Source organism: Tasmannia lanceolata, unplaced genomic scaffold (assembly GCF_043159265.1).
Source record: "Tasmannia lanceolata isolate RefF3 unplaced genomic scaffold, GAP_Taslan_0.1 ptg000008l, whole genome shotgun sequence".
Taxonomy (NCBI): domain Eukaryota; kingdom Viridiplantae; phylum Streptophyta; class Magnoliopsida; order Canellales; family Winteraceae; genus Tasmannia; species Tasmannia lanceolata.
Genome location: NW_027518685.1, coordinates 61,672,418 through 61,690,384, shown reverse-complemented (window position 1 = coordinate 61,690,384; position 17,967 = coordinate 61,672,418). Strand labels below are relative to the sequence as shown.

General features: G+C 39.8%; 2 long non-coding RNA genes across 3 annotated transcripts; one reads left to right on the top strand and one right to left on the bottom strand.

Moving 5' to 3' along the window:
• Positions 1-842: 842 nt before the first annotated feature.
• Positions 843-4,150, bottom strand: LOC143883706 (uncharacterized). 2 transcript variants are annotated; one of them, XR_013252489.1, is made up of 4 exons: positions 3,763-4,138; positions 3,133-3,685; positions 2,832-2,874; positions 843-1,124 (listed from the first exon to the last, which is right to left on the bottom strand). It is a non-coding gene; the product is annotated as an uncharacterized LOC143883706 (long non-coding RNA). The 2 variants fall into 2 exon arrangements; XR_013252490.1 differs by lacking the exon at positions 843-1,124 and adding an exon at positions 1,710-2,348 and having other exon boundaries at positions 2,461-2,874; positions 3,763-4,150.
• Positions 4,151-4,364: 214 nt separating this feature from the next.
• Positions 4,365-6,960, top strand: LOC143883705 (uncharacterized). Its single transcript, XR_013252488.1, has 2 exons — positions 4,365-4,799; positions 4,903-6,960. It is a non-coding gene; the product is annotated as an uncharacterized LOC143883705 (long non-coding RNA).
• The last annotated feature ends 11,007 nt before the right edge of the window (positions 6,961-17,967 follow it).

Genomic DNA, 17,967 nt, shown 5'->3' with positions numbered 1-17,967 from the left:
TTTCGAATGGAAGCCAGTAGAAATGGCAAATTGACTGATTTCCATCGGAAATCCGAAGGTTGGTTCGGACTTCCGAGTCGGAAGTCCGAAACAAACATCGGAAATCCTACGGAAACCAGTAGAAACAGAGCTTTATCACGTTGGCAATGGAGTTTTTTTTTCCAAAACTAAAATGGCAATGGAGCTTTATCACGTTGCAAATGGAGTATTTTTTCAACACTACAATGGCAATGGAGCTTGGAAACGTTGGCAATGGAGTTTTTTTTTTTTGGAAACTACAATGGCAATGGAGCTTAGATAACTTGCCAATGGAGTTTTCACGTTGGAAAAGCTTAGGAAAAAAGAAAACAAAAAGGTCAAATGGGTAGGGTGAGAATACATAGGGATTAGAGCTCAAAAAGTGGTGGGAAAAGCAAGGGGGTATATTTGTCCTAAAACCCAAAATTTCATACCTGATAGCCCATCTTTTATAAATTTAAAATCCCTACCCATTGTTCACAATATAAGTAAAACTTTGCATTTTTTTTAATAATTTTTCCAAATTATAATCTATATGGTTTTTTTTAATGCAATTGGTAAGGAAAAAAGTAAATTAAATTCAGGTACGCGAGCGTTGGTAGTAGCCCAATGTTGACACATCTACTAGTACTGTTTGACAGGTATGTAATCTAGTCGAACACCAGACTGAGCCGCTGGAGTATGACTCGCTGCCTGGGCTAACGTCTTCAACTTGTTCTTTCTTTTTTGCTAGCACTTGTTGACTTTAGAAAGAACGTTTGCTTTTCTTGAGTCATCCATTGATTTTTTTTTTTTTACAAAAAATCGATTAAGTTAAACAAATATGCACGCAGTAATAACTTATAATAAACACTCAGACTATATTTACATCTGACAGGGTCTGAAGATAGTGTCTTTAGACTCTCATGAGACGATTCTCTAATCTCTAGTAAATAAGGGAATAATTTCCCCCGTCTTGACCAATGTCCCTACGAAGGTAGATAAATTCTTCGTCCAGACATTAATTGTCTAGCTGTACTCGTTGAACGCTAAGTTGTGGAAAGATTGAGTCCAACTACATGTCGAAGCCGCGGCAGTAGGCCCTCGAGCCATCTTTGAAGAAAAGCCTGCGTTTAAAAAGAAAGCATAATGTTATCTAGCCAGTGTGATTTTCGGATGGTTATCCATCAATGGATTGGTAGAGCAGACCAATTATTGAACAATCGACGTGTTCAGTATAATATTGTACAAAAAATGTTTCAATTTAGTTTCAGTTTGTAGTTTTAGATTTTCAGAACCGAATGTGACAGCAAAAGTAATTATTGGACTGAAAATTAAACATTATTTTGACTCTAATAGTTAGTTTTGACTCTCAATCAGTTCTCAAAATAAAAAAACATACAGGGCCTAAAGAAAGCAAGGTCTATAAAATGAATGGTTTTGATCAATCAAAGGTGGGATCACCCTATCATAGTCAATACTAAAGTATTCCTACAACTTAGATGATAACGCAACATAGCCTGATTGGAATGACTTTAGGCCAAAAAGGATCCCAAATGTCTGCAACAATAAGATCATATGTGAACTAATCATATTCAGCTTGAAAACCATTTGTATCCTAGGCAAATCAAGATCAAAACAAAAAAAACCACAAGACACATAACCACTATAGAAACCATAATGAACAACAAAGAAAAGAGGCAAATTAGCCATGTCTTTATATTCATATTCTTATTGAATAGAATTTTTCTATAGTTTTGTTATTCGGAGTTTGTACTAAGTCAGTTCATGAATATTTAAATGCACGTGCAATGCATTGCAATCCATTTCCTATAATTATGTCTATACACTTAATTACTTATGTCTAGTTGAACCCGGTTGAACCCAATTGATGGCAATGGATCATTTCACGGAAGTACTGGTTGGAATCTTTGATTTGTAACCTATCTATATTTGCATATGACTCTTCTACAATGTAAAGAGTGCTCTCCGAGCTTGCAAATACTAAACACATTTATGTACTTACACACATGTTGCCTAGGCATTGCCTCTCACATGGCTCAAATGCTAAAACTAAACTATGGAACATCACTGAATAACATTTAGATGTGTACACACAATGCTAACCATCTCTTGACTTGAAGATCCACCTCATCTTTGTAAGGTGAAAACTTCTTCTAATATTAGCTTCTATATCATCTAATAATCAAGTCAGAGTGGAATGAAGCTCCCCTTGCAAATTCAAACTTGCCCTTGTGTTACTTTTTTTTTGATCGGTTCCCTTGTGTTACTTTGTTGATGAATGGTTGCTCTTGATTCTAAAGGTCACATCAAATAGAAGAGGCCAGAAACTGTAAAGAAGGAATGAGCCATTAAACTTATATACATCTACATCTATGAAAAATAGTATTAATATGAAGCTAACAAAATAAGAAGAAAGTCAATGTAAACTATAAAATATACCTTCTCAGATTCGCCAGAAACAAGTAGACCTCGTTTTGACTCAATAGATTAAATCAGTTAGTAGAATAAGATGGAAAAAAAAAAAACAAAACCATGTCTGAAGTCGAAGAACCTTGAGAGTGGTGTTTGAAGAACATAACACAAGTGTATCGCATATAATGACAGTATCATTAATTTGCAAAAGCAAAAACATTACTTTTAACATTAATTCATTCATTCTCAAACTAACAACATGGATGGAATATAGGCAGAAGGGAGGAAGAAAATAACCCATGATGCACGATTTATATATAGTATAAGGATTTGGCCACGGGAAAATAAACTTAAAAAACTTACACTGCCCCTAACACAAATAAATTTATAAAACTTACGAATTGACGCCAGTACTGGTTTGGTCCTCCCTTTTGTTTCCATCTGACATTTGAGTTAATATTTTAACATCAAATTTTGAAAAGTGTAAAAAAGTCGGACAATAATAAAAAGTGGGATTTGCTAGCGTCCATCGCAGAAGGTGTTTCGCGGATGGTCTGTTGCATCTGACAACAGCCACAGAGGCTCACTTTTCAGCAGATTTTATCTTCATTCACTCTGTGGCTCCTATTAGATGCAACAAACCATCCGCAAAAAGCCTTCTGCAATGGACGCTAGCAAATCCCATAAAAAGTTAATTACCTTTTTCCCGTTCAACCACGCAGTAGACTTCGAGCTTACACTGGTGGGCATCTAATTCTTTGCCCGATTTTGTTTACCAGTCTCACTGATTCTTTGGATTGTAAAAATTATAATCTATATGGTATATTTTAATGCAATTGGTAAGGAGATAAGTAAATTAAATTCGCGTACGCGAGCGTCGGTACTAGCACATCTACTAGTACTATTTCACAGGTATGTAATCTAGTCGAACACCAGCCTGAGCCGCTGGAGTATGACCCGCTGCCTGGGCTAACGTCTTTAACTTGTTCTTTCTTTTCTCTAGCACTCTTGACTTTAGAAAGAACATATGCTTTTCTTGAGTCATTCATTGATTTTTTTTTAACAAAAATTCGATTCAAGTTAAACAAATATGCACGCAGTAATAACTTATAATAAATACAAAAACTCACAGATTATATTTACATCGGACAGAGTTTGAAGATAGTGTTTTTAGACTCTCATGACACGATTCTCTAATCTCTACATGTCGAAGCCGCGGCAGTAGGCCCTCGAGCCATCTTTGAAGAAGAGCCTACGTATAAAAAGAAAGCATAATGTCTAAAATCAATTGACAAATGAAATAAAAAAATTAACAATATCAATACTTACTTCTCTCAATCAATGTCCTTTAGAGGCATGTTGTCTCCTTAGCCAAGTTCAGCTCCTCTCTCTCTGGTCAACCGAAAAAACCCAAACCCTAAAGTGTATGCCAACACCACACGACTCTATTAGCCAGACTGTCATCGTGTTTAGTTCTTTAAATGATTAGTCTCTGGTCGACCGAAAAAACCCAAACCCTAAAGTGTATGCCAACACCACACGACTCTATTAGCCAGACTGTCCTCGTGTTTAGTTCTTTAAATGATTAGCCTTCGGGCTTGGCCCGAGAGAGATGAATAGTCACTCATCTCATAGTTGAAGCATCCAAGGACACTTTGAGCGGCTGTAATAGACAAATATCCCCTTAAAATCTTACTCCGTGCCAAACATGGACTTTTAATGCGGACTTTTAATGGACGTTCACGGGATGCACTCCCATTCCTACTTGCTTCCGAAAAATGCTAAAAAACAACGGATTTTTGTTTCTTTACTTGAAGTCACTTTTTGAGCCTCCAATTTCCGGTAGGAAAATGCCAAAAAAGACAATGGATTTTGTTTCTTTCCCTAAGGCCACCTTTTGGGCCACCATGTGCCACGTGGATATGATCCACAACTTGTTGTCCATTGATCCGTTCGGCAACCACTTGTGTAACCCCTTTTTTTTTTCTAACAGGCATGCATGTTCCTGTTAGAATATATCAGATCCATCCCTTCATTGGACTACTGGCCTGGTTTGTCGATTAGGTAGTGGCCTAAATTAGGCAGCATAGTCTATTAGGATTATCTCTCCCCAAATCTTATCTTTATTTATTCCCATATTTATCTCTAAGTGTAACACCTGTCCCAAAGCAAATAATTAAAATTTTATAATATTCAATTATAAATCTAATAATCTAATCTATATATTATAAGGAGGAAGGGTTGTTTCAATGTTCAAGGTGATGTGGCAGCCCTCCCCTTCCTTCCTCAGGTCTACGTGGCAACTAATTTATGATGTGGCGATTCAAATAAGATGTAAAATCGGAATAAATTGTTAACAACTAATGGTATTTATTTCCTTTTATGCTATTAAATTGTCTAGAATTGTATCATATTCCTCCATTAAATTGGGCGTTCTTGGTTCCGATGATTACCCTTCCTCTCGTTCAGATGCTTACCTCGGGCCCCAGAATGCAGAAAAGGTGGGGGAGAAGCAAGCCGAAGCTCTGATCGACCTGGACACATAAATCATTCTTGGCGTCGAGAGAGAAAATCTCTTCAGTCACACGGATCATTGGGACAGATGCGCTTCTTTCCATTTGGCATTGTCCCGGACCAGTTGCCCTTTGATTATAGTAATATTTTCATTGAAAATAGAATTGGCGGATGTCAGCGGTTCGAGTCCGCTTATCTCCAGCTCACCTTAGCCGATACAAAGGTATATGATAGCACCCAATTTTTCTGATTCTGTTGTTCGACCTATGATTTATCATTCATGGAAGTTGATAAGAAATTGAAATAATAACATACTCCACAAACGGAGCTTTGGCGGGCATCCGAACCAAGACTCACCCCCGAAAGCCCGTAGGTTTTGCCTCTTTCATGGCCACATATCTTTCCGGCTAAGGAAAGAGAAATCTTTCTCCTGTTACATGAATCAACAGCCCAGGCACAATGACGCAATTATCAGGGGCGCGCTACCACTGAGCTAATAGCCCACATGGAGGGGAGTGTGCCACGTGGCCCTGTATATCCTGTATTTCCTCTTTTCCTATTCCATCCCTCTGCTAAATCTGCTTTTCGTTTCCCACCCCTCGGTTATGATTCTAATAATAACCCTTCTTGATATCACACGCTGACGATTCGTTCCAAAAAAAAAAACGATAAAATCCCTTGCTTTCTAACGCCTCGGGGAGAAAATCTTGCCGCTTTGTTGCAGATTTCCCCGTCTTTATCTTGGTGCGAGAACATGGTTTTAAATTTCGACCGAAATTTAATCCGAAATTTTGGTCCAATTTCGGATTTCGGTGGAGACCGACACCGAAATGACATAAACCAGAAACAATATTTTATTTGATCCGAAATTTCGGAATTTCGATCGAAATTTCAATTTTTTCGAAATTTCACCCAAGTGGGATCAAAGAAACTAGCGGACTTATAACTAAATAGATACAAATAGGTGCAAATTCCGACATCACCACAGCCAAGGTTTTAAATTTTGCTTTCGGTACCGATTTCGAACCCCACCGAAATTTTGTAAAATTTTTTTTAAAAATAAAAAATGGCATTTTCTCGAAATTTCGGACCAAAATTACAGAAATTTCTGTTGAAATTTTGAATTTTGCGAAATTTCCAATTTCGGGAAATTTCGGTTTCGGTCCCCACCGAAATCCAAAATTTAAGTTGAAATTTAAAACCATGACCACAACCCACTTCATTCTATCGCTCTGCTCGCGGAGCGGCATAACGAAAAAAAAAGGACTCAAACTCAATGGGAACCTGTTTTTTCTTAATTAATTTAATAGTTTACCGAAATTTCGACCGAAATTACCGAAAATTTATATTGAATAAAATACTATTTTCTTGGTTTCATCGGATTTCGGCCGAAATTTCAAAATTTCGGTTGAAATTTCGATTATTGTGGGGTCCGAAACCGGTACCGAAACCGAAATTTAAAACCTTGGGCGAGAATAAACCCCGAAATCTTGGTGAGATTTTGCAAATCCCTAATGGCCTCTCATATCGACAATCTCGCATCAACTAAAAAAGGAATGAAAATCCATAAAAAGGCCTAAATTCCCTCTCTCTGGAACTATATCCTTGATTTTCCTCTGGATTTTCTCCCTCAAACTCTCTATCTCTCCCATTGCAACGACTTCACTCCACATTTATCACTGAGGGTTAGGGTTGTTGGAAACCTGGCAAGAATCGCTAGGAAGAAAGGGAAAGATCACCGTCCATCAGACATATGAAGAAGAAGAAGAAGGAGGAGGTAATGTCTTTTTGTTAGTTTTTCATTGCCTTTGAGCTGACCCTTCTTTTCAGTTTTGGTTTTTTTGTTCTGTTTGATTGTAGATGGGTTGGGAGAGATGTCGGAGTTTCCTTTTCTTCAAAGTTATTTGGGTGGACTTTTTTCATTGTATTTTTTGTTATAGTTAGTGTCCTAAAAGCCAGTAAATTTCGTATATCTTGTCACATTAATATTAATAAAGGTTTAATTTCATGATATCTAATGGGTAATAAATGATTGAGTATGTGTGATGTGCTGTTATTCGTTACATATTAGTCCTTAGTTAGCAAAGTATGAATACCATGCTCAAGGATTCACAGATCCTAAGGAGCAGGGAGATATGATATCCCGGTCCTTTGCAGACCTTAAAAGTTCCTGATTGGGGTCGAGATTTTACATCTCCTCCTATACACAACCAACACCAGTCTTGTCTACATGCACGTGTCGTGAAGTGGAGTGAGCTTAATACTCAGCAAGTCTCACAAGAGACACTTAGCAAGTGTAACCATGCCGAAAAACCAAGATGCCAACACAATTGATTAAATGCAACATGATGTATAGATGAATCCACAATCAGCATGACATAAAAACTCTTATTTTCCTAACCGGGAAAAATAGTAAATAGACAATGCAATCAACAAATAAAAATGCAATGAACCATCCCATGCACACATGCTATAGATCTTGTTGAACCATACGACTGCCATTAAGCAGGCAGCTCGGGGACACCCCGCGGTGCTACAAATCTGGTAAGAACTTCTATTAAGCTAGTAGCTCAGGGATACCTTATGGTACTGCGAATGATTACCTGCCATTGTACGGCAGTTCAGGTGGAAATCAATTTCTGAGGATACAAGTCGACAAGGTCAAAATTTAACCTCCCAATGGCAGGATTAGTTCAGATCATAGCCTAATAGATATCAATTCAAAACCGATCTTTTTCATTTCCAATCATTACATAAAACCCATGGAGTGAAAGCATATAAATGGACCCCATGCATGACGGGACATGATAACAAATTCCATGCATAACACAGCATGATAATAAATTCCCATGCATAATGAAGCATGATAGTTCAAAGCAAGCTTTCTTATTATTCGAACATGAACAATGTACCTGATTTGCAAAACAAAAGTCTTTTAGATGTTTGAGAATCCATTGTGCATGACTTTCGATAAATTTCCAAGTCCTAAGCATCTATGTTAGTAAAAGAACAGAAAACAATTTAAACAGGGCATGCAAGACCCTAGTTTTTTTAAATACAGGGATATCATATAATATTAACATAATTCTCAAGAGTTATTACTATTGTCACAATAAATACTTGCTTGAAAACATAATGTATAGAATCTGAATACACCTTAACTAGTTCTGAGGAGTAAAACACTAAGGATCAGTCATATTGCTTACCTTGACGGATAAGGGTGTTAATTTTGGCTCGAGCTCGGCTTGAATCCTTAACGAGCCGAGCCGAGCCCGATTTAGGCCAGGCTCGGCTCGGCTTTGCTCGTTAAGAATTTAATATATTTAAATATATATATTATATATTAATATAAACACTAAAAGGTCCGGGTAGTGAAAGGGGGAGGCAAAATATGTCACTTCATTTTTGGAACCCCATTTGTTACTTGGACCACCCCCCATAGTGTAAAAAATGTAGTCAAATTACACTAGATAGGGCTGTCCAGGGAAGATGAGGGGTGTGAACTTAATATAACCCGAGCTCGGTAAGGCTCGCGAGCCAAGCCCGAGCCTGGTTCGAGCCTGAGCCGAGCCCGAGCCGAGCTTTTGAGCTTAACGAGCCGAGCCGAGCCTAGCCAAACTCGGCTCGGCTCGGCTCGTTTACACCCCTATTGACGGAATCACAAGTCTCTCGGATTTGACTGTTGACTAAGACAGTCATTGGTGCATCACGATCGAGTATTTCCCTAGTACGCAGTTTCTTCTGTTTTTCTCAATTTATGAGGGTTCTTAGTAGGGGTGGACATGGTTCGGTTCGGTTCGGTTTTGGGGCATACCCAGAACCGAACCATATATAATCGGTTCCCTGAAATTGGAACCAGAACCGAACCATATATGTTTGGAACCGAACCGAACCAGAACCATATATAATCGGTTCGGTTCGGTTCGGTTCTGGGTTTACCCGACCTTCACCAAATGTAGATATTTTGCCTAAACGTATTTATAATCGATTCGGTCCTGTTTATATATGAACTACAAAGACTAACATGCACGAATTTGAAATAATCAGGCACAAATTTGCACACAAATTTGCACAAATTTGGGCAATGCAAAAATTATATAGGAAAAATTATTAAAAAAATGCAAAGTTTTAGTTATATTGTGAATAAAGGGTAAAGATTTCAAAATAAGGAAAGAGGGGCAGTCAGGTACGGTCATGGAGGGGAAATGACAAGATTACCCTTATGTTTTAAAAACAAGGCTTTTACCCATCTTTCTCACCGTTCTCTCTCTTTCTTCTTTCTCCCGTTCGCCTGAAATATCACATTTCTCGTCGGTACGCACATATTTGTCGCCGGAATCAGTCCGTTTGCCGCCGGAATTCTTCCCCTTCTCGTCGGAAATTGTGGTGCAATCCTGAGAAGGTATTTTTGAAATCTATACAGTTAGAGTTTCAATTTTTTTCATTTTCTTGTGGAGGGGTTGGATCTGAAACACTTGGAACCATGTTTAACAGTCTCGAAACCTCTTATAAGTGTCGTGGGTCCAGCCCATATGTAGGCCTCACACCCACGTCACATATCCGATTAAAAGAGGATACCCATGTTTCCCAATTATAAAGGCAAAGTGAGAGAGTCGGTGGGGGATGTGTGGCCGTGTGTGTGTGAGGGTTTTTGAGAAAACCCAAAAAGGGAAAAAAAGGGACTGTTGGTGGGTGTTGACGTTTTAGCAAAAACGTTAAAAGGAAGAAAGAAAGAGAGAGGGAAGAGAAGAAGAAGAAGAAAAAGACAACAAGGGTTTTTCTTGGGTGCTCTTTTTGGAGGTTTTGTGCGGAATCAAAACCCAGTTTTTTTTAGCGTTTCTTCTTGAAGCTTTTCACCGCACCGTTGAATCCTCTCGTTGCACGGAGACTTCGTTAGGATTTGGGCTTCTTCGAGTTGAAGATCGAAGTGGGTAATTTTTTGTGAGAAAGTGGGTTTCGTTGTTTGCAACGAGTTAACCTTTTATATCTCTTATTTCTTGTATGGTCTCAAATTTCGGGTGAGAACTTGAGAAAGAGACGTTGTATTACTTATTTGATTAGTGGATATTTCGTCGGTTTCGCCCCGTGGTTTTTCCCTCTTCGTTAGAGGGTTTTCCACGTAAATCTTTGTGTTCTCTTGTGATATTACTCTCTTGATTGTTTAGTGTTCTTTTATCCACATATTTATTTGCTTCGTAATTTAAGTGGGTTTTCTTTGGCAAAAAACCCAACAAGTGGTATCAAAGCCGTGGTTGTTTGGAAGCATAGTTGTCTGTGTGGATTGAGATGGAGAGTTCTTCAGGAACTATGATAAAGTTGACTGGATCAAATTGGATGATTTGGAAACCAAAGATGGAGGATATTCTATTTTGTAAGGATTTGCATGAACCCATTGAAGGTGATAAGGCCAAGCCAACTGGCATGTCTGATAAGGATTGGTAAAAATTGAATAGAAAGGCTGTTGGACATATTAGGCAATGGTTAGATGACAGTGTGTTCCATCATGTGTCTAATGAAACATCTGCACGTTCACTTTGGACAAAGTTGGAGGGTCTTTATGAGAGAAAGACTGCTGGGAACAAAGCTTTCTTAATTAAAAAGCTTGTAAACTTGAAGTTCAAAGATGGTGGTTTGATTGCAAAGCATCTGAATGAAGTTCAGAGCATAGTGAACCAGTTGTCTTTAATGAAGATGGTGCTAGATGATGAGTTGTAGGCTTTGTTACTTTTGAGCTCGTTACCTGATAGTTGGGAAACTTTGCTGGTTTCACTTAGTAACTCTGCTCCAGATGGTGCTCTTACCATGAGTCAAGTTACTAGTAGCTTGTTTAATGAAGAGACTAGAAAGAAATCAACCCTAATTACTAAACCTAAATTGGGGTGAAAAATGTGGTTCCGTAATGGTTCCGACGTAGAAAATGTGGTTCGGTAATGGTTCCGACGTAGAAAATGTGGTTCCGTAGTGGTTTCGGGTTATAAAATGTGGTTCCTTACTGGTTCCGTTGTGAAAAATGTGGTTCCCTAATGGTTTTGGGGTGAAAAATGTGGTTCCGTAATGGTTCCGCCGTAGAAAATGTGGTTCCGTAGTGGTTTCGGGTTATAAAATGTGGTTCCCTAGTGGTTCCGTGTTGAAAAATGTGGTTCTCTAATGGTTTCGAGGTATAAAATGTGGTTCCGTAATGGTTCCGCCATAGAAAATGTGGTTCCGTAGTAGTTTCGGCTTATACAATGTGGTTCCCTAGTGGTTGCGGGGTGAAAAATGTGGTTCCCTAATGGTTTCGGGGTGAAAAATGTCTGTAATGGTTCCGACGTAGAAAATGTGGTTCCGTAGTGGTTTCGGCTTATAAAATGGGCATCATTCTGGGTTCCGGGGTGAAGAAGGTAGTTCAGTAATGGTTTCAGGGTGAAAAATGTGGTTCCGTAATGGTTCCGACGAAGAAAATGTGGTTCCGTACTGGTTTCGGCTTATAAAATGTGGTTCCCTAGTGGTTCCGGGGTGAAAACTGTGGTTCCCTAATGGTTTCGGGGTGAAAAATGTAGTTCTGTAATGGTTCCGACGTAGAAAATGTGATTTCGTATTGGTTTCGGCTTATAAAATGTGGTTCCCTACTGGTTCCGTTGTGAAAAATGTGGTTCCCTATTGGTTTCGGGGTGAAAAATGTGGTTCCGTAATGGTTCCGCCATAGAAAATGTGGTTCCGTAGTGGTTTCGGCTTATAAAATGTGGTTCCCTACTGGTTCCGTTGTGAAAAATGTGGTTCCGTAATGGTTTCGAGGTGAAAAATGTGGTTCCGTAATGGTTCCGCCTTAGAAAATGTGGTTCCGTAGTGGTTTCGGCTTATAAAATGTGGTTCCCTACTGGTTCCGTTGTGAAAAATGTGGTTCCGTAATGGTTCCGCCTTAGAAAATATGGTTCCGTAGTGGTTTCGGCTTATACAATGTGGTTCCGTACTGGTTCCGGTTGAAAAATGTGGTTCCCTAATGGGTTCGAGGTATAAAATGTGGTTCCCTAATGGGGTGAAAACTGTGGTTCCCTAATGGTTCCGACGTAGAAAAAGTGGTTCCGTATTGGTTTCGGCTTATAAAATGTGGTTCCCTACTGGTTCCGTTCTGAAAAATGTGGTTCCCTAATGGTTTCGGGGTGAAAAATGTGGTTCCCTAGTGGTTTCGGGTTGAAAAATGTGGTTCCCTAATGTTTTCGAGGTATAAAATGTGATTCCGTAATGGTTCCGCCATAGAAAATGTGGTTCCGTAGTGGTTTCGGCTTATAAAATGTGCTTCCCTAGTGGTTGCGGGGTGAAAAATGTGGTTCCCTAATGGTTTCGTTGTGAAAAATGTGTATCCGTAATGGTTCCGACGTAGAAAATGTGGTTCCGTAGTGGTGTCGGCTTATAAAATGGGCATCCCACTGGTTCCGGGTTGAAAAATGTTTTTCCCTAATGGTTTCGAGGTATAAAATGTGGTTCCGTAATGGTTCCGCCATAGAAAATGTGGTTCCCTAGTGGTTTCGGCTTATAAAATGTGGTTACCTACTGGTTCCGTTGTGAAAAATGTGGTTCCCATGGTTTCGGGGTGAAAAATGTGGTTTCGTAATGGTTCCGCCATAGAAAATGTGGTTCCGTAGTGGTTTCGGCTTATAAAATGTGCTTACCTACTGGTTCCGTTGTGAAAAATGTGGTTCCCTAATGGTTTCGGGGTGTAAAATGTGGTTCTGTAATGGTTCCGCCTTAGAAAATGTGGTCCCCTAGTGGTTGCGGGATGAAAAATGTGGTTCCCTAGTGGTTGCGGGGTGAAAAATGTGGTTCCCTAATGGTTTCGGGGTGCAAAATGTGTTTCCGTAATGGTTCCGACGTAGAAAATGTGGTTCCGTAGTGGTTTCGGCTTATAAAATGGGCATCCCTATTTGTTCCGGGTTGAAAAATGTGGTTCCCTAATGGGATCGAGGTATAAAATGTGGTTCCGTAATGGTTCCGCCATAGAAAATGTGGTTCCCTAGTGGTTTCGGCTTATAAAATGTGGTTACCTACTGGTTCCTATGTGAAAAATGTGGTTCCCTAATGGTTTCGGTGTGAAAAATGTGGTTTCGTAATGGTTCCGCCATAGAAAATGTGGTTCCGTAGTGGTTTCGGCTTATAAAATGTGCTTACCTACTGGTTCCGTTGTGAAAAATGTGGTTCCCTAATGGTTTCGGGGTGTAAAATGTGGTTCCGTAATGGTTCTGCCATAGAAAATGTGGTTCCGTAGTGGTTTCGGCTTATACAATGTGGTTCGAAAAGTGTAATAGTTATGTTTTGGTCCAATTAATATGATAAGTGTACTAATAATGGTTCTGATCGAAACAGGGTGTGCAAAAATGGTGGAAAACAGGGCTTCTTTTATGTTACACGTTGATGGGTACTTGAAGGATGAAGTATCATTCGAATATATTGGCGGGACGAAAATGTGTTTAACTGTGAATCGCCATATAAATTTTCTGAAATTTCAGTCTCTAATTCACCAAAGGTTGGGACCACTGGATGTCGCGTGTCATTATCTATAAAATGTCGATATGTCATGGATCCATATCAAATCGTGTTATGCGACATTCGAAATGATCATGACCTAGGTATGGTGATGATGATTTTTGAGAATAGCCTCTTTAATTCTATCAGCCTGTACATACGTAAAGAGTACAGAGTTGGAGAAATTATATCTGCACCCATGAAGAGGTAAAATATTAACTCAGCTGGACTTTGGCATTCTTTAAATTCTCATTCCATTAGAATATTATCTCATGTGGAAATTTTCATTGCTCAGAAATGTAGTTCAGATAAATGAACATTATGAAGCTTCTACTCCAATCGAACCCGCTTTGAGTCCCAAAAATAATTCCGTTCGTGCAGTGTCAGCAACACCTATTGCAGCTGAAGCTCCCAGCAAACGAAGACGACATGGCGTAGGACATACCAACAATAGGTACTATCCGTGTATTGAATTGTGATTCCATTGATGAATTTATGATTCCATTATTGTTACTATAATTGTTGATCGGGTTGGCAGATATTCAGTAGACTTGGATGAAGATTATGAGGATCCAATTTTTAATGAGACAGAGGAAGATACAACTGAACATAAGAGCACTTCCATGTAATAAATTAAAGAAATTATATTTAGTTGGGAGGTTATATTTTTCTCTCATTGAATTTCATTCTAACCTAGTCCTTTCCTTACCATACAGGCACGATGCACGGTTCAGTAGGGATTTTCATAGTGATATGCATGTTAATGATGCCATTTGCGAGGATGGTAATGAGGACTTTGATGAGGACAATGACGACTTTGATGAGGACGATGACAGCCAAGGTGTAGAGCAGGATGGTGTAGATGATCAGGATAGTGTAGATAACATTATCGGGGACGAGGATGGTGTAGATAACATTATCGGAGACCAGGATGGTGTACATAACATTATCGGCGACCCGTTCGGTAATACGTATACAAGGGAGCCGATGGAAGTAGATGAAATGGTTGTAGATGAATTAAATGTGGGGAGAATAGGACTTGAGGAGTTCAAGGTGGGGGGAATCTTCCCGAATTTTAAAGTATTTAAGAACAAAGTTAGAGAGTATGCAATTGATAGGCGTTTTGTATTCATCCTAGTAGACTCAAAACCTACAAAGTATGCTGTTAGATGCAAGAATGGAAGTTGTCCTTTCAGAATTACTGGGACAAATTACCTGGATTCAGTCAGGGTGAACAGGTTTGTGCCAGAGCATACATGCTCAAGTACGATGAGTGGTAATGATCATCCCCTTGCCACAGCATCTTGGGCAGCTGAAACCTGCCTAGGGTTATTTCCCCGTCCAGGAGACGTGACACCTAGTTTGATAAGAGCATACGTCAAGGATAAGTGGAGTATAACCTTAAGCTATACGAAGGCTTTCAATGCGAAGGTCATTATACACGAAATTATGTGTGGAAATGCGGAGGCTTCTTACCGCATCCTTCCTACATATGCTCAAGAGATGGAGAGATGTAATCCCGGCACCATTATGCGTGTATACCGAACCCGGCAGCTATGGGCTAGTGGAGATAACACATTTGGTCGTTTATTTTGGTCATTCGGCCCCAGCATCCGTGCGTTCAGTCGAACAGTTAGACCCCTGATACTAATTGATGGGACACATTTGCGGGGGAAATATAAAGGAATCTTATTAGCTGCGACAACTCTAGATGGTGATGGTGGATTATTTCCGTTAGCTTTTGCTGTGGTTGAGAACGAGAACTTTGACAGTTGGCTATGGTTTCTTCTTTTACTCCGCCAGAGAGTGATGCCAGTAGAAAAAAACAGCAATGAATTTACGATTTCCTCCGATCGGATGAAGGGTCTGGTTAGAGCTGTTGCTGAAGCATTATCGGGATCATACCATAGCTACTGTATTCGTCACCTCAATGCCAATCTGTTGAAGACCTTTAAGAGTCAAAAACTTTGTAAACTATTTTTGAGAGCGGCATATGCCTTAAGGGAGAGTGACCATAAGGAGGCGATGGAACTCATAAAAGCAAAGAATGAAAAAGCAGAGAAATGGATATCTGAGATTCCTAAAGAAAATTGGGCTAATGTAAATTTTAAAGGGACCAGGTGGAATGTGCTCACCACTAATGCAGCAGAGTGATTCAACAACGTATTGAAGGGCGCAAGGGAGTTGCCGATTGCTGCTCTAGTTGATCACACTAGATGGAAAGTACAAGACTTCTTCCAGTTTCGCCGGAAAGCTGCGGCTACATGGAAAACGCATTTAACTCATAGAGCAGAAAAGTGGTTGGACAGATCATGTTCGTTTGGCAGTAAGTTTCTACCCCGCGCGTGTAGTTGGAATGAATATGAAGTGCTCTCATCCACTCATACGGATAGTGTGGATTTAGAGAAGAAAACATGTACGTGTGGTCTTTTCCAAACGATGGGATTGCCGTGTGGGCATGCCATAGCAGCTATGGGATTAAATAAGCTTGACCGATATAAATACTGCCAGGATTGGTTTTTGGCTTCAACATATCGGAGTACGTATGAGGAGGTGATTCATCCAACTTTAGATCGAACACAATGGCCCGAGCCATCCAATGATTTAGTAGTACTATTGCCACCGCGAGTAAGACGACAGCCCGGACGACCCAAAAAAGTACGAATAGAGAGAGGGCTGCAATTTGGAAAACATCACAACTGCAAATCATGTGGGGAACCTAGACATAACAAAAGAACGTGTAAAAATCCTCCCCTCGTAAATCGTCAGTTAAATATGACTCCCATCGGTCCATCCGCACCTACACAGAACAGGTATGTTTCATTATTACGCACTCGATATGATTTTCATATTAAACCCATAATTGTTATTGACTGTACCAACTTTCTCTTGTAGGTCGGGAGTGTCCTTCGCACCTCCTTTCTTTACTTAGGGATGGAGTTGTTGGTTTTTCTGTACAAAGTGGCAATGATTTTGGGAACCTTGTTACTACACATGATACTTACTCAGACGAAAATTGTAAAAAGTGGCAATGATTTTGGGAACCTTGTTACTACACATGATACTTACTCAGACGAAAATTGTAAAAAGTGGCAATGATTTTGGGAACCTTGTTACTACACATGATACTTACTCACACGAAAATTGTTCAATTTATACGTTGTTGTATCTACTAGTTGCCCGGAACTGTACATTTTTTGGAACCACAATTTTGGAACACCTGGTTGAATAATTTTGTTTGGAACCACAATTTTAATTGCTATTGGATACACCCTGTTCATATTCGAACAACTGCTTCAACACTTTTGTTTCGTTATTGCCATGTTTATGTTGACCTCTCTCTATGTCTCTATCTCTCTATCCTCTCTCTCTTTCTCACTCTGTGTATAGAGTTGGTCTCCAATCTGGGTTTATTTGGGAGTCCGAAACAACCTTCGGAAGTCTTATCCGGAAGTCCGACGATTAATTCGGACTCCCGAATTCATGCAAGTAGAATTGCCATCCAATCTGGGCATCATCGGGGATGTCCAGTACTTTTTTGTTCCAACTGGGCATCATTCGGGAGTCCAAATGCGTCGTCGGAATTCGGAATCGGAAGTCCGATAGTTCCTTCGGACTCCTAAAGGATCTCCAGTAGTTTATGGTATCTACTGGGCATAATTCGGGAGTCCGAATACATCGTCGGACTCCCGATTCGGAATTCCGAATGTCCAATCGGACTCCCGAAGGATGCCCAGTACTTTTTGGTTTCACTGGACATCCTTCGGGAGTCCGAATGCATCGTCGGACTTCCGCTTCGGAATTCCGAAGGTCCAATCGGACTCCCGAAGGATGTCCAGTACTTTTTGGGTATCACTGGCCATCATTCGGGAGTCCGAATGCATCGTCGGACATCCGATTCGGAATTCCGACGGTTCAACCGGACTCCCGAATCGAAATTCCGACGGTTCAATCGGACTCCCGAAGGATGTCCAGTACTTTTTGGGTTCACTGGCCATCACTCGGGAGTCCGAAAGCATCGTCGGACATCCGACGCGGAATTCCGACGGTACAATCGGACTCCCGAATGATCTCATGTTGCTTTTAATTGTCAGTGGAGTTATAAATGTTAGTTGATCCTATCTTTAGAACAGTTATAAGATTAGGTCCCTTAGCTCTTAAGTGGTTTTATTTGATATAAATACCTTGTAATCTTCCATTTTTCAAATCGATGATGAAATTTACCCAAGAATTGTGTATTTCAGTAGAAAGGAGGGCTGACTCATCCCTCGACATGGGAGAAGAGGTTGATCTTCGCTCTAAGAAAACCAATCACATTGGGAATGGATTTGGGTTCGTAACAACCAACTAGCTTATGACATCCCACATGTAATAAAATGGAGTGCAATAAAAAAAATTTTTTAACAAATTTCCACAACTGTTTTAAACGGATGAATCAGATGAATTAGTTTGGTACCCACAATGAGATTTCAAAATTACAAAAGAGTCAAAAATTGGTTTCCAGAGGCAATCCATACCTCA